The 13,464-nt window shown below is 36.6% G+C and overlaps 1 protein-coding gene and 1 pseudogene across 2 annotated transcripts in view; one reads left to right on the top strand and one right to left on the bottom strand.

The window, feature by feature from the left end:
- Positions 1 to 13,464, bottom strand: part of GALNT1 (polypeptide N-acetylgalactosaminyltransferase 1) — a 131,817-nt gene that overhangs the window by 43,055 nt on the left and 75,298 nt on the right. The window lies entirely within an intron of this gene.
- LOC308632060 (small ribosomal subunit protein uS2-like) lies at positions 12,531 to 13,400 on the top strand (annotated as a pseudogene). The gene has a single exon. The product of its transcript is annotated as a small ribosomal subunit protein uS2-like (transcript).

Below are 13,464 nucleotides of genomic sequence, written 5' to 3'. Positions count from 1 at the left end.
AATTTTTTCACTCAAAATTATGTTTGTACATCATCCATGCTGCATGTACAATAAAGAGTTTGTTGACTTCTATTAATGCATGGCAATAAACTATATTAAACCATAATTTACTTTTCCATCCTAATACTGATGGACAACAGTACTTCTCAGTCTGGATTATTATGCACAGTGCTGTGATCATCACTCATGTACACATTTTTTAGTGACTATTTGTATACATTTCTGTATGGTTGGGAAATAGGGTATGAATAAGTTCAGTTTTAGTAGATACTATGAAACTGTTTCCTAAAGAAGCTGTAAAAGTTCTGTGTTAGAGTTCCAGCTGCTCTACAAACTCATCAATATTTGGTTTTGTGTCATTTTTTTCATTAATTTTAATGTTTTCATTTCTCTCAGTATAACACCCAGTATGGCCTCACTGGGTTTCATGTAAATAAAACCTCATTTTAAAAATTGCCTAACTCTGTCAAAGAGACTGCAGCACTCTGCAATCCTAATAGAAATGTATAAATATTCCAACTAGTCTGTATCTTTGTCAGCATTTCATTTTTTATTTTAGCCATCTAAATAGGTTTAGAGTGGTATCTCATTATGGTTTTAACTGGCAAACATGGCTAGTATTTTTCATGTTCTCATTTGCCAACCCAACAGCATTTTGGGTGACATATCAAGTCTCTGTCTAATTTTTATTGTATTAATTTTAAAAATTAGATTGTATACTTAAAAGTTCTTTAAATATTAAATACATAAAATATGTCCTTTATGGCATATTTGGCTTGCAAACATTTTCTTCCAATTTTTAGCTTGTCTTGTTATCCACTGTGCAGTGGCTTTAGCAGGGTGAAAGTTTTAAAACTTGATGAAGTTCATTTATCAAATTTTTTCTTTTATGAAATCATGCTTTTGGTATCATATGTAAACACTCTTTGCCTAACTCCAGGTACTAAATATTTCCTAAAAGTTATAAATTTTTAGGTGCTAGATTTAGATCTATGAGTCAATCTGACTGAATTTTAATAGAAAATGAGATTTAGGTTGAGATTCACAATTCTGCATAGAGATGTCTAATACTCCCAACACTATTTGTTGAGAAGATAATTCTTTCTGTATTGGATACCTTTTGCACTTTTGTCAAAAAGCAAACAGTTCTATCTATGTGAGTCTAATTCTGAACTCTCTGTTCTGTTTCACTAATCTATGTATCTATTTCTTTGCCAACATCACACTGTCTGGTATACTATAGCTTGACAGTGAATCTTCAACTTGGGTACTGTTCATTTCTCTAACTTCATTCTTTCTTTAAAAAAAAATGTTGAAATCATTTTTCATGGGAGGTATTATACTTTCTTTGCCTTTCAAAATAAATTTTTAAATCTCCTATTGGGACTTGAATGGGAGTGCATTAAATCTACACAGCAATTGGGGAGACCTTTTATGATTGAGTGTCTCACCAGAACTAGAAGAGATGAGCTGTTGGTTTCCTTGCTCTGATGCATACTTCTGAGGATGGTGTCATGTGTTCTAAGTCAGTGGTAGAAGACAGAAAAAGGAAAGCAATGGTGATTCTACTCATTCTCTAGAATTAAGAGGTTTTTTTTCTGGTCAGAAAGAAGATCTCCCTCCCTCACAGTTTTAGTTGCTTTCTTGGACACTGCTCTCACTGCTGTGTCACCTTGACCATATAGCCTAGAAGCTGTTGTAGTAAATAAGCAGAAAAAGTAGGGAAAAAAAAAAGAGAAAAATATCCCCCTCCTTCTAATATTTTGTTGTTTCTTGAACCAGAAAAACAGGACCCAGTGTGTACTCCTGAGTGTTGGGATGCCTTTAATACAATTCTGAATAAAAGCAGTGAGCGCAGACATCCCTTTCTTGTTTGTGATATGACACTGAAAGCACAATCTGTAAAAGAAACAGTTGATAACTCTGACTTCAAGTTTAAAAGTTTTTATGCTTCCAAAGGCAGTATTAAGGAAATGAAAAGACAAGCCACAAACTGGGAGACAATATGAGAAAGTAATTTGAATAAACGATTTGTACTGAGAGTACACAAAAAAACTTTAGAAAGACAAATAATCTAAAGAAAATCAGGCCAAAGATTTGATGACATTTCATTATAGCTACAAGAATGGCAAAGAAGTATCTGAAAAGATCTTCAATATTCTTAGTAGTTGGAAAAATGCAAATTAAAGTCATGAGATACCACTTCATACTCACTCAATACCTGTAGTAGAAAAGTAAAAAAGTATAAATGAAGATGTGGAAAAACTAGATCCTCATAACATTATTGGTAGGAATGTAAAAGATACCGCCACTTTGGAAAACAGTTTGCCAATTTATAAACAGTTAAACAGAGAGTCACCAGGGGATCCACCAACTGAATTTCTAGGAATCTACCCAATAAAAGTGAAAACTTGGGCTGGGGATATAGGTTAGTTGGTAGAGTGCCTGCCTCATATGCACAAGGCCCAAAAAGAAAATTTATATTCACACAAATATTCTCAGCAACATTATTCATAATAGCCGGAAAAATGAATCAACATTGGACAATACAAAGGATGCATGTTAAAACATAATGAATTCAAACATTATCCTCAGGAAAAATGCCCAGATGCTAAAAACTGTATTGTATATGACTACATTTACTGAAATGTGCAGAAAAAGCCAATTTAAACAAATAGTACATTAGTGACAATCTAACACTGGGGCTGGGAGTGGGAATGGAAAGTAACTACAAATATGCAGGAGAAATATGTTGGGGGTGATGGAAAATCTCTAAAACTTGTGATAGTTGCATAACACTGCAAATTGACTATATAAATAATTGAATCATACACTTCAAATAGGTATACTATTTGCTTCCAGGAAAGATGGAGTAATGCACTCCATTCTCTTTCCCTGAGTGAACTATAAATCTGGAAGGAATTAATAGAGTAGCTATCTGAGCAGATTTATTATGAAATGTAAATGGGAGCAGGTCCACTGGAGAAGAAGACCAGCATTCAAAGTTCCCCTGAGGCAAAGACTGGCCTAGCATGTACAAAACCCTGGGATTTTCATTCATTCTCCCTCTGGCATTAGCCAAGGCACACTCAAATGTAGTCCAAAGCTGGCACTGTGCATTGAGTATTTTTTTTTAAAGTGCCCAAAGCCCCAAGAGAAGCCCTCTCCAATCTGAGGAATAAGAAAAGGGTATATTAAAAGTCAAAAAGTAGGGGGAAATCTCCCCTTTTATTCCTTTTTCTTTCTCTCTAGCAAGTTTGAGAAGCACTACATTGAGTCAGTCTGTGCTGGGTGAGATGTATAGAGAGATCAGAATTATCTGAGCAACTTTTTATATTTTTAGTTTGATCAAAGTTACATACACAAGCTTAAAGAGTCAAGCAACTTTCCAATACTTGCTTAAAAAGGTGGGGGGGGACTGTTCCTTCAATTCTCCCTTCCCAATTTTTTCACTTGTTTCTCTTTCTTGCTATTTATCTCCAAAGTTGTTTTTTTAAATTTATGTATTTATTCTAATTTGTTATATATGACAGCAGAATGCATTTCAATTCACAGTACACATATAAAGCACAATTTTTCATTTCTCTGGTAGTACACAAAGTAAAGTCACACCATTCATGTCTTCATACATGTACTTGGGGTAATGATGTCCATCTCATTCAATCGTCTTTCCTAACCTCCTGCCTCCTCTTTTCCTTCCCTCCCCTTTGTCCTATCAAAAGTTTCTCCATTCCTACTATCCTCCCCCTACCATCCCCATTCTGTAATCAGCATCCTCATGTCAGAGAAAACATTTGGTGTTTGGTTTTTTAGGATTGGCTTACTTCACTTAGCATAATATTCTCTAACTCCATCCACTTACCTGCAAATTCCATGATTTTATTCTCTTTTAATGCTGAGCAATGTTCCACTGTGTATATATATCACAGTTTTTTAAAAAATCTATTCATCTACTGAAGGGCATCTAGGTTGGTTCCATAATTTAGCTATTGTGAACTGCGCTGCTATAAACATTGATGTGGCTGCATTACTACAGTATGCTGTTTTTAAGTCCTTTGGGTATAAACCAAGGAGTGGGCTAGCTGGGTCAAACGGTGATTCCATTCCAAGTTTTCCAATGAATCTCCACATTGCTTTCCAGATTGGCAGCACCAGTTGCAGTCCCACCAGCAATGTACTAGTGTGCCTTTCTCTCCACATCTTCTCCAACACTCATTGTTGTTTGTATTCTTAATAGCTGCCATTCTGATTGGAATGAGATGAAATCTTAGAGTAGTTTTGATCTGCATTTCTCTATCTGCTAGAGATGTTGAACATTTTTTCATATATTTGTTGATTGATTGTATATCATCTTCTGAGAAGTGTCTGTTCAGTTCCTTGGCCCATTTATAGATTGGATTATTTGTTTTATTGGTGTTAAGTTTTTTGAGTTCTTTATATATCCTAGAGATTAGTGCTCTATCTGATGTGTGTCTGGTAAAAATTTTTTCCCATTCTGTAAGCTCTCTATTCACCTCACTGTTTCTTTTGCTGAGAAGAAGCTTTTTAGTTTGAATCCATCCCATTTATTGATTTTTGAGTTTATTTCTTGCACTATAGGAGTCTTATTAAGGAAACTGGGGCCTAATCCAGCATGGTGAAGATTTGGGCCTACTTTTTCTTCTATAGGAGCAGGGTCTCTGGTTTAATTCCTATGTCGTTAATCCACTTTTGAGTTGAGTTGTTTAAATGGTGAGAGATAGGGGCTTAATTTCATTTTGTTGCAAATGGATTTTCAGTTTTTGCAGCACCTTTTGTTGAAGAGGCTATCCTTTCTCCAATATATGTTTTTGTTGCCTAATATGAGATAACTGTATTATGTGGGTTTGTCTCTATGTCCTCTATTCTGTACCACTGGTCAACAAGTCTATTTGGGTGTCAATACCATGCTGCTTTTGTACCTCCAAAGTTAAGTACTGTGTATTTTTACTTTCTGGTTTTTAAATTTCTAGTTCTAGGTATCATGTATTTGCTTCCTACTATAGAATGAGAATTTACTTCTATCCCCATCCCAACACATATACTTCCCAGTTTCTCAATCTCTCAATGTAATTTGGTGACTTCATTATTTAATGATTACATTAGGATTGCATAAATTATTTTTCAATATTATATTTTTAAGGTTGAGATGCATTATTCCACTTATGCTTACAAAACCCTAAGACTAAAGTATTACTATCCCAATTTTACATATGAGAAAACTGAGGCTTAGAAAAATGAAGTAGCTTATCTGGCACTTCATGTCACAAAATAGAGAGGGTTGGGAAAATGAACAGGTAGGTGTGAATACACTCAAAGACTAAGCTTAAGAAAACCATATTTGTTGACAGTGAAATGTGTGAGACTTGCGGAGGGTTTGCTCCCTGCCTCACAAGTAGAAGGGAGAAAACCTTCTTGGGAGGCTCCTGAGATTTAGACTGCCAGCAGAAATCAGCATCTGCCTGACCCTAGGTAGGGGTGTACTGATCTAATCTCTCCAAATCAGATACCACTCAATAAAGTCCCTAAAACCTGATTAGAGCTAAGCCTCAACCCCCACCCCTCTGAACTTCCCACTTAGAACTCTGCAGCAGTCTCATCATGGGAGTACATCCATCTCGTCTGTCTGGACAAAATTCCAAAAGAGAGTACTTTCCATTCCATCCTACATCACAATGGTGAGAAGGGAATTTGAAGGCTATTTCAACCAGCTCCAGCTTTAGTTTTAGGCCACTACAGCTGGAAGCTTGGTGAGCAACACACAAAAAGAAAGGGTTTAACAACTCTCAGCCCTTGCGTGCACTAGAGAGCACGCATACTCTCTCTTTTGCTCTCTGTACATAGCCCAAAAAGAAACAGAACAACCAGCATAGGCAGTTATATCCTCACTGACAGTTATAATCACCTAGGAGACAATAGTTTTATTTCTCACTGAGAATTTTTTCTTCTTCTTTTTTTTTCCTTCCTGTTCGTATTCTTGTTGTGTTCATTGGTTCGTGTATGCACACACGTTTCTTTTTCTCATTTTTTGCATTTTTTTTTTTTAAACAACTGCTCTTTGTTGTGTCTTTTGACGGTTAGGGTTTATGTGGTTTGTTTCAGGTTTTGTTTTTTTTTTTTCCCCTCTTTCTCTTCTTTCTTCTCCCCCGAAAAGCCAATTCTCTTGTTCTTTCTCTATCCCTTTATGTAGTGTTTTTTGTTGTTGTTTTTAATATTTTTTCAGTTGTAGTTGGACATAATATCTTTATTTATTTTTATGTGGTGCTGAGGATAGAAGCCAACGCCTTGCATGTGCTAGGTGAGCGCACTACCGCTGAGCCACAGCCCTAGCCCCTTACGTAGTGTTTTTTAATTTACTTTTTCTCTTACTTCTTTGTAGCTGTCACTTGCTACATCTCTTCTGCTTTCTGTTTATATTTTGAATTTTCTTAACTCTTTTCTACCTTCTTATTATATTTTCTTTTCTCTTAACTGTATTTCTGCCATCTTGCAGAACTATTTAGTTTATGTAAGTTCTGTTCCCACCATTCATGTTGTTGCAGTGATCAGTACAATGGATGACAAGCTGCTTATATTTTCTTTGTTTTTGGCAATTGCTAACTCCCACCATTCCTGTTGTTGTGGACTGGGCATTTATTTTAATGTTGTACACTGTTTACTTCTGTTGTTGCTACTGTTTGTTTCTCCCTTTTCTGTGAGGTGCTGGGAATCTACTGGGACAATAAAAGTTCAAAGGGTAAAGATTCAGCTACTGAGCTAAACCCAGCCAAGAGACAGTATACTTTGCTCCCCATACAACTTAACCAGACTTACACTTACAACCAGCTAGTGGAGCCAGTCAGGCAGGTCCCATTCATGGACATAACACACACCGAAGTAGCACAAAGGCTGTGGACACCACATCTGACAGGTCTCAATCTAGATCACTCCAATACCTCTTTAGAATATACAGTAGAAATGTTAGTGAAAAAGAACAATCACAGAGGGTGTATCCCATATAGCCTAACTGAATACAATTGCCAGATCTACAAGAAGGACCCCTTCTTTTGAGACCTACAGGAAAAATGGAATCCCTAAATTCTGACATAATATATACTGTATCAAAATACACTAATCATCATCAAAGAATTAGCAGGGAAACTATATTTCAATACCCACTTAGAAATATATTAAAAAATTCCTAACAACCTGATATCCTAGAACACTTTGGCAAAAGAAGGCTGTGCCATAAAAAGGCCCACACAAGGGAGTGGAGGAGAAATCTCTCCCAACAGCTGCATAAAACCCAACACAAGAATACAAGAAATATGAAAAAATAAGGTAACATAATGCCTCCTTTAATTTATAATACAAGAATAACCAACTCCAAAGACACTAAAGTTAAGATACCAGAAAAAGAATTCAACGGAATGATTATGAAAGTAATCAATGAATTCCAAGAGAACACAGGAAAACAACTGAATAAATTAATGAAACCAGTATAGGATATGAATGAGAATTTCAATAAGAATTTCAATTCTTTGACAAAGAATCAAACAGAAATCTTAGAAAAGAGAGGCACAATAAATCAGATAAAATGTTCAGGTGAAAGTACAGAAGACAGAATCTCAGAGTTGGAAGACAAAGTGACTGCCTTCAACATTCAGATACTATTAAAGAAGAGAAAATAACCAGGATCAGAACATACAAAAGCTCTGGGACAACATTAAGGGATCAAATTTAAGAATCACAAGATCCAAAAAGAACCTCTCCACAACACATTAACACAAAGAACAAAGATAGAATTTTTAAATCCTCAAGAGAAAAACCTAAAGTCATATTTAGATGCAAGTCAACAAGAATTCCAGTTTCTCAGCATAAATTCTAAAATCCAGGAGGGCTTAGAACTACATGTTCTAAGTCCTGAAAGAAAATAGCCATCAACCATGATAGTTATATCCAGCAAAGCTATCCTTCAGTATCAAAGAAGGAATAAAACCCTTCCAAGAAAAGCTGAAACAAAAAGAATTCATGACTACTATGCCAGCACTACAGAAAATACTTAAAGAAATACTACACTCAGAAGAAATAAAAATACCCAGGGTTCACAAATGAATAAATCTAATTTAAAAAGCAGCTAAGCAAATGAGAAATAGGAGCAAATTAAGCATTAGAAATAAATCAAGCCAAGTGCAGTGGTGTGCTCCTGTAATCCCAGTGACTTCAGAAGCTGAGGCAGGAGGATCTCAAGTTCAAAGCCAGCATTAGCAAAAGCAAGGCACTAAGCAACTCAGTAAGACTCTTATCTCTAAATACAATAGGGCTGAGGATGTGGCTCAGTGGTTGAGTGCTCCTGAGTTCAATCCCGGGTACCAAGGGGAAAAAAAAAAAAGATGAAAATGGCAGGAATTTAAAAAAATTTTTTTCTATAACAACACAGACAGTACTCTCCAATTAAAACACACAGGCTGGCAGAGTGGGTTAAAAAAACAAAACCCAAATGAATTGAGAGACTCACTTTACAGGCAGGCTTAAAGTGAAAGGATAAAAACTGATACATCATGCAAATGGAGGTCCTAAAGAGGCAGGATTAGCTACTCTCATATCTGATACAGCCATATTCAAACCAAAATTAATTTGGTCTCAGAAGAGACCAAAAAGGTTACTTAACACTGGTAAAGAGAACAATCCAACAAGAAGATATAACAATAGTAAATGTTTATGCCCTCAAATATTTGTACACTTAATTACATAACACAGACATCATTCAAATTAAAGCTTCACACAGACCCAAGTACAATAATACTGAGTGATTTCAGCACACCTCTCTCACTAATAGGTAGTTCATCTAAACATAAACCCAGTAAATGCTCTTCATACCTAAAAAATACTATAAATCCAGAGGATCTAAAAGATATCTACAGAATACTTAGTCCAACAACAGCCAAATTCATTTTCTACTCAGCTGCTCATAGAACCTCCTCCAAAACAGGAGGTTTACAAAGCAACTCTTGACAAATTATATATATATATATATATATATATATATATATATATATATATATATATATATATATATATCTGAGTATAATGGAATAAAATCAGAAATCAACACATACACATGGAGAGCAATCCAGTTTTGAATGAGGAATGGTTGATAGAAGAAATGAGAAAAGAGACTGAAAATCTCTTAGAATCAATGAGAATATTGATAAAACATATCAAATCCTATGAGACACTATAAAGCAGTTCTAAGATGAAAATTTATAGCTATGACTGCCTACTTAAGAAAATCTGAAAGATCCCAAATAAATAACCTAATGATGTATCACAAGGTGCTTGAAACACAAGAACACATCAATCCCCAAACCAATAGAAGGAGAGAATTAAGAAACTCAATGAAATAGAGAATAAAAAAATTACAAAGGATAAATGAAGAAAAGTTGGTTCTTTAAAAAGATAAACAAGATTGAAAAACCCTTATCTAAACTAACCAAAAGAAAAAAAAAGACCCAAATTAATAAAATTAGAGATGAAAAAGGGAGAAATCACCACAGATATCATAGAAATTCAGAAGGTTAGAAAATATTTTGAAATTTAATACTCCAATATATCAGAAAACCTAGAAGAAATGGCTATATTTGTAGACACAGTTTTGACCTGCCAAAACTGAATCAAGAGGACACAGAAAACCTAAACAGATCAATAACTAGCAAGGATGTAGTAGTAGTAATAAAAAATCTTACCACAGGGCTGGGCTTGTGCCTCAACGGTAGAGCACTTGCTTAGCATGTGTGAGGCACTGGGTTTGATCCTCAGCACCACATAAAAATAAAATAAAGATATTGTGTTCACCTAAAAAAAAAAAAAAAACCTAAAAAAATAAATACTAAAAAACAACAACAACAAAAAAAACCTTACCACAAGGAAAAGCCCAGGAGTAGATGAACTCTCAGCTGAATTCTACCAGACCTTTAATGATGATCTACTGTCAATACTCCTCCTACTCCACAAAATAGAATGGAAGCAAGTATCACCCTCATACCAAAATATGATAAGGACACATCAAGAAGAGAAAACTACAGACCAATACCCTGCTGAACTTAAATATAAAATCATATTAACAGAGCTACAGTAACAAAAACTGCATGGTGCAGGCATACAAACAGACACAAAGATCAATGTTACCAAATAAAAGGTACAGAGACAAAACCATACAGATACAGTCATCTGATCCTTTACAAATGTGCCAAAAATGCATGCTGAAGAAAAGACAGCCTTTATAACAAATGAGGCTAGAACCTTATCTCACACTGTAAAAATCGACTCAAAATGGATCAAAGATCTAGGAATTAAACCAGAAACTATGCAATTCCTTGAAGAAAAGTTTTGCCTCAACATTCCAACATACTGGCACAGGCAACAACTTACTCAATAGGACCCTGAAAGCTTAAATAATGCCAGGAAAATTAACACATGGGATGGCCAGTATAAAGTTTCTGCACAGCAAAGCAAACAATTAAGAATATGAATAGAGAACCTACAGAATAGGAGAAATCTTTGCTAGCTACTCTCTGATAGAGGATTAATATATAAAGAATATATAAAGAACTCAAAAAACTTAACACCAGGGCTGGGCCTGGGGCTCAGTGGTAGAGTGCTTGCCTAGCATGTGTGAGGCCCTGGGTTTGATCCTCAGCACCACCTAAAAATAAATAAATAAAATAAAGATATTGTGTCCGACTACAACTAAAAAATAAATATCAAAAAAATTTAAAAAACCCCAAGCCACTAAAAAAAAAAAACCCACCAAAACAAAACAAACAAAAAACCCCAAATAAACCTATTAAAAATGGGCAAATTGGCCAGGTGCAGAGGCACACGTTTATAATCGCAGAGCTCAGGAGGCTGTGGCAAGAGGATTGCAAGTTCAAAGCCAGCCTCAGCAACTTAGTGAGGCTCTAAGCAACTCAGTGAGACTATCTCTAAAAAAGGGCTGGGGATGTAGCTCATTGGTTAAGTGCCTCTGAGTTCAATCTTTGGTACCAAAAGGTGGGGGCAAATTAAATAGACACTTCTAAATAGACATTTCTCAAAAGAAATACAAATGGCCAATAAATATACAAAAAAAAAATGTTCAATATCTTTAGCAATCAGGAAAATGCAACTCAGAACCAGACTGAGATTTCATCTCACTCTAGTTAGCATGGCAGCCATCAAGAATACAAATGTCCTTTCCACGCTACTCAGGGAGGGGTCCATTCAGCATTGTTCTTGATTCTTTTTTTTTTTTTTTTAATTTTTTATTGATTATTTAAAGCATTACATAGCTCATGATATATCATCTTTCATACATTAGACTCAAATTGTGTTTTGAACTCCCATTTTCACCCCAAATATAGATTGCAGAATCACATCTGTTACATATTCACATTTTTACATAATGCCATATTAGTGTCTGTTGTATTCTGCTACCTTTCCTAACCCCTACTATCACCCCTCCCCTCCCCTCCCCTCCCATCTTCCCTCTCTATCTCCCCTGCTGTTGTTCAATTCTCTCCCTTTTTTTTCCCTCCCCCTTGCCCCTCATAGCCTCTTGTAATTTTATGTATCCTTGAAGGTCTCCTACCATTTCCATATGCTTTCCCTTCTCTCTCCGTTTCTCTCCCCCCATTCGTCTTTGTTATCTGTAGTCTTTTCCACATGCTCTTCCTTCCTGTTCTGTTCTTAGTTGTTCTCTTTATATCAAAGCAGACATTTGGCATTTGTTTTTTAGGGCTTGGCTAGCTTCACTTAGCATAATCTGCTCTAATGCCATCCATTTCCCTGCAAATTCTATGATTTTGTCATTTCTTAGTGCTGCATAATATTCCATTGTGTATAGATGCCACATTTTCTTTATCCATTCATCTATTGAAGGGCATCTAGGTTGGTTCCACAGTCTAGCTATTGTGAATTGTGCCGCTATAATCATTGATGCAGCCGTATCCCTATAGTGCGCTCTTTTAAGATCCTCAGGGAATAGTCCGAGAAGTGCAATAGCTGGGTCAAATGGTGGTTCCATTCCCAGCTTTCCCAGGAATCTCCATACTGCTTTCCAAATTGGCCTCACCATTTTGCAGCCCCACCAGCAGTGTACAAGTGTACCTTTTTCCCCACATCCCCGCCAACACTTGTTGTTGTTTGACTTCATAATGGCTGCCAATCTTACTGGAGTGAGATGGTATCTTAGGGTGGTTTTGATTTGCATTTCTCTGATTGCTAGAGATGGTGAGCATTTTTTCATGAACTTGTTGATTGATTGTATGTCCTCCTCTGAGAAGTGTCTGTTGAGGTCCTTGGCCCATTTGTTAATCGGGTTATTTGTTATCTTATTATTTAATTTTTTGAGTTCTTTGTACATTCTGGATATTAGGGCTCTATCAGAGGTGTGGGGGGTAAAGATTTGTTCCCAGGATGTAGGCTCTCTATTTACCTCTTTTATTGTTCATTGTTCTTGATTCTAATCGTAACTTTAAAGGGAAACTGTCACAATGTCTGGAGCCCTTGAAGTCCTGCAAATGAAGCAGGAGGATGTCCTCAAACTCCTTGAAGAAACCCACTTAGGTGGCACCAACCTTGGTTTCCAGATGGAACAATATTTCTACAAAAGGAAAAGTGATGGCATCTACATCATAAATATGAAGAGCACCTGTGAGAAACTTTTACTGGTAGCTTGTGCCATTGTTGCCATTAAAAACCCTGCTGATATCAGTGTCATATCCTCTAGGAATACTGGCCAGTGGGCTGTGCTAAAGTTTGCTGTTACCACTGAAGCCAATCCTATTGCTGGTTGCTTCACTCCTGGAACCTTCACTAACCAGATCCAGGCAGCCTTCCGGGAGCCAAGTCTTCTGGTGGTTACTGATTCTAGGGCTGACCACCAGCCTCTTACAGAAGCATCTTATGTCAATCTGCCTACCCTCCTCTGTGCTATGTGGACACTGCCATTCCATGCAAGAACAAGGGTGCTCATTCTATGGGTCTGATGTGGTGGATGCTGGCCTGAGAAGTTCTGCACATGTGCTATACCATTTCCCATGAGCACCCTGGGAGGTTATGCCTGATCCATACTTCTACAGAGATCCTGAAGAGATTGAAAAGGAAGAGCAGGCTGCTGCCGAAAAAGCTGTGACCAAGGAGGAATTTCAGGATGAATGAACTACTCCAGCTCCTGAGTTCACTGCTGCTCAACTGAGGTTGCAGACTGGTCTGAAGGTGTGCAGGTGCCCTCTGTGCCTATCCAGCAGTTCCCTACTGAAGACTGGAGTGTCCAGCCAGCCACTGAAAACTGGTCCACTGTTCAGGCCACTGAGTGGGTAGGCCACCGAGCGGTCTTGAGCTGTTCTGAGGACACTTATTAATAAGCAAATGGAAATAAGGTTACAGAAAATAAGTACCAGTTTCTTAAAAAGAATACAAATGTAC

This window comes from Spermophilus citellus (assembly GCF_964194105.1).
Source record: "Spermophilus citellus genome assembly, chromosome: 12".
Taxonomy (NCBI): domain Eukaryota; kingdom Metazoa; phylum Chordata; class Mammalia; order Rodentia; family Sciuridae; genus Spermophilus; species Spermophilus citellus.
The sequence above is the reverse complement of the archived record's forward strand: the minus strand, read 5'-3'. Positions and strand labels throughout refer to the sequence as shown.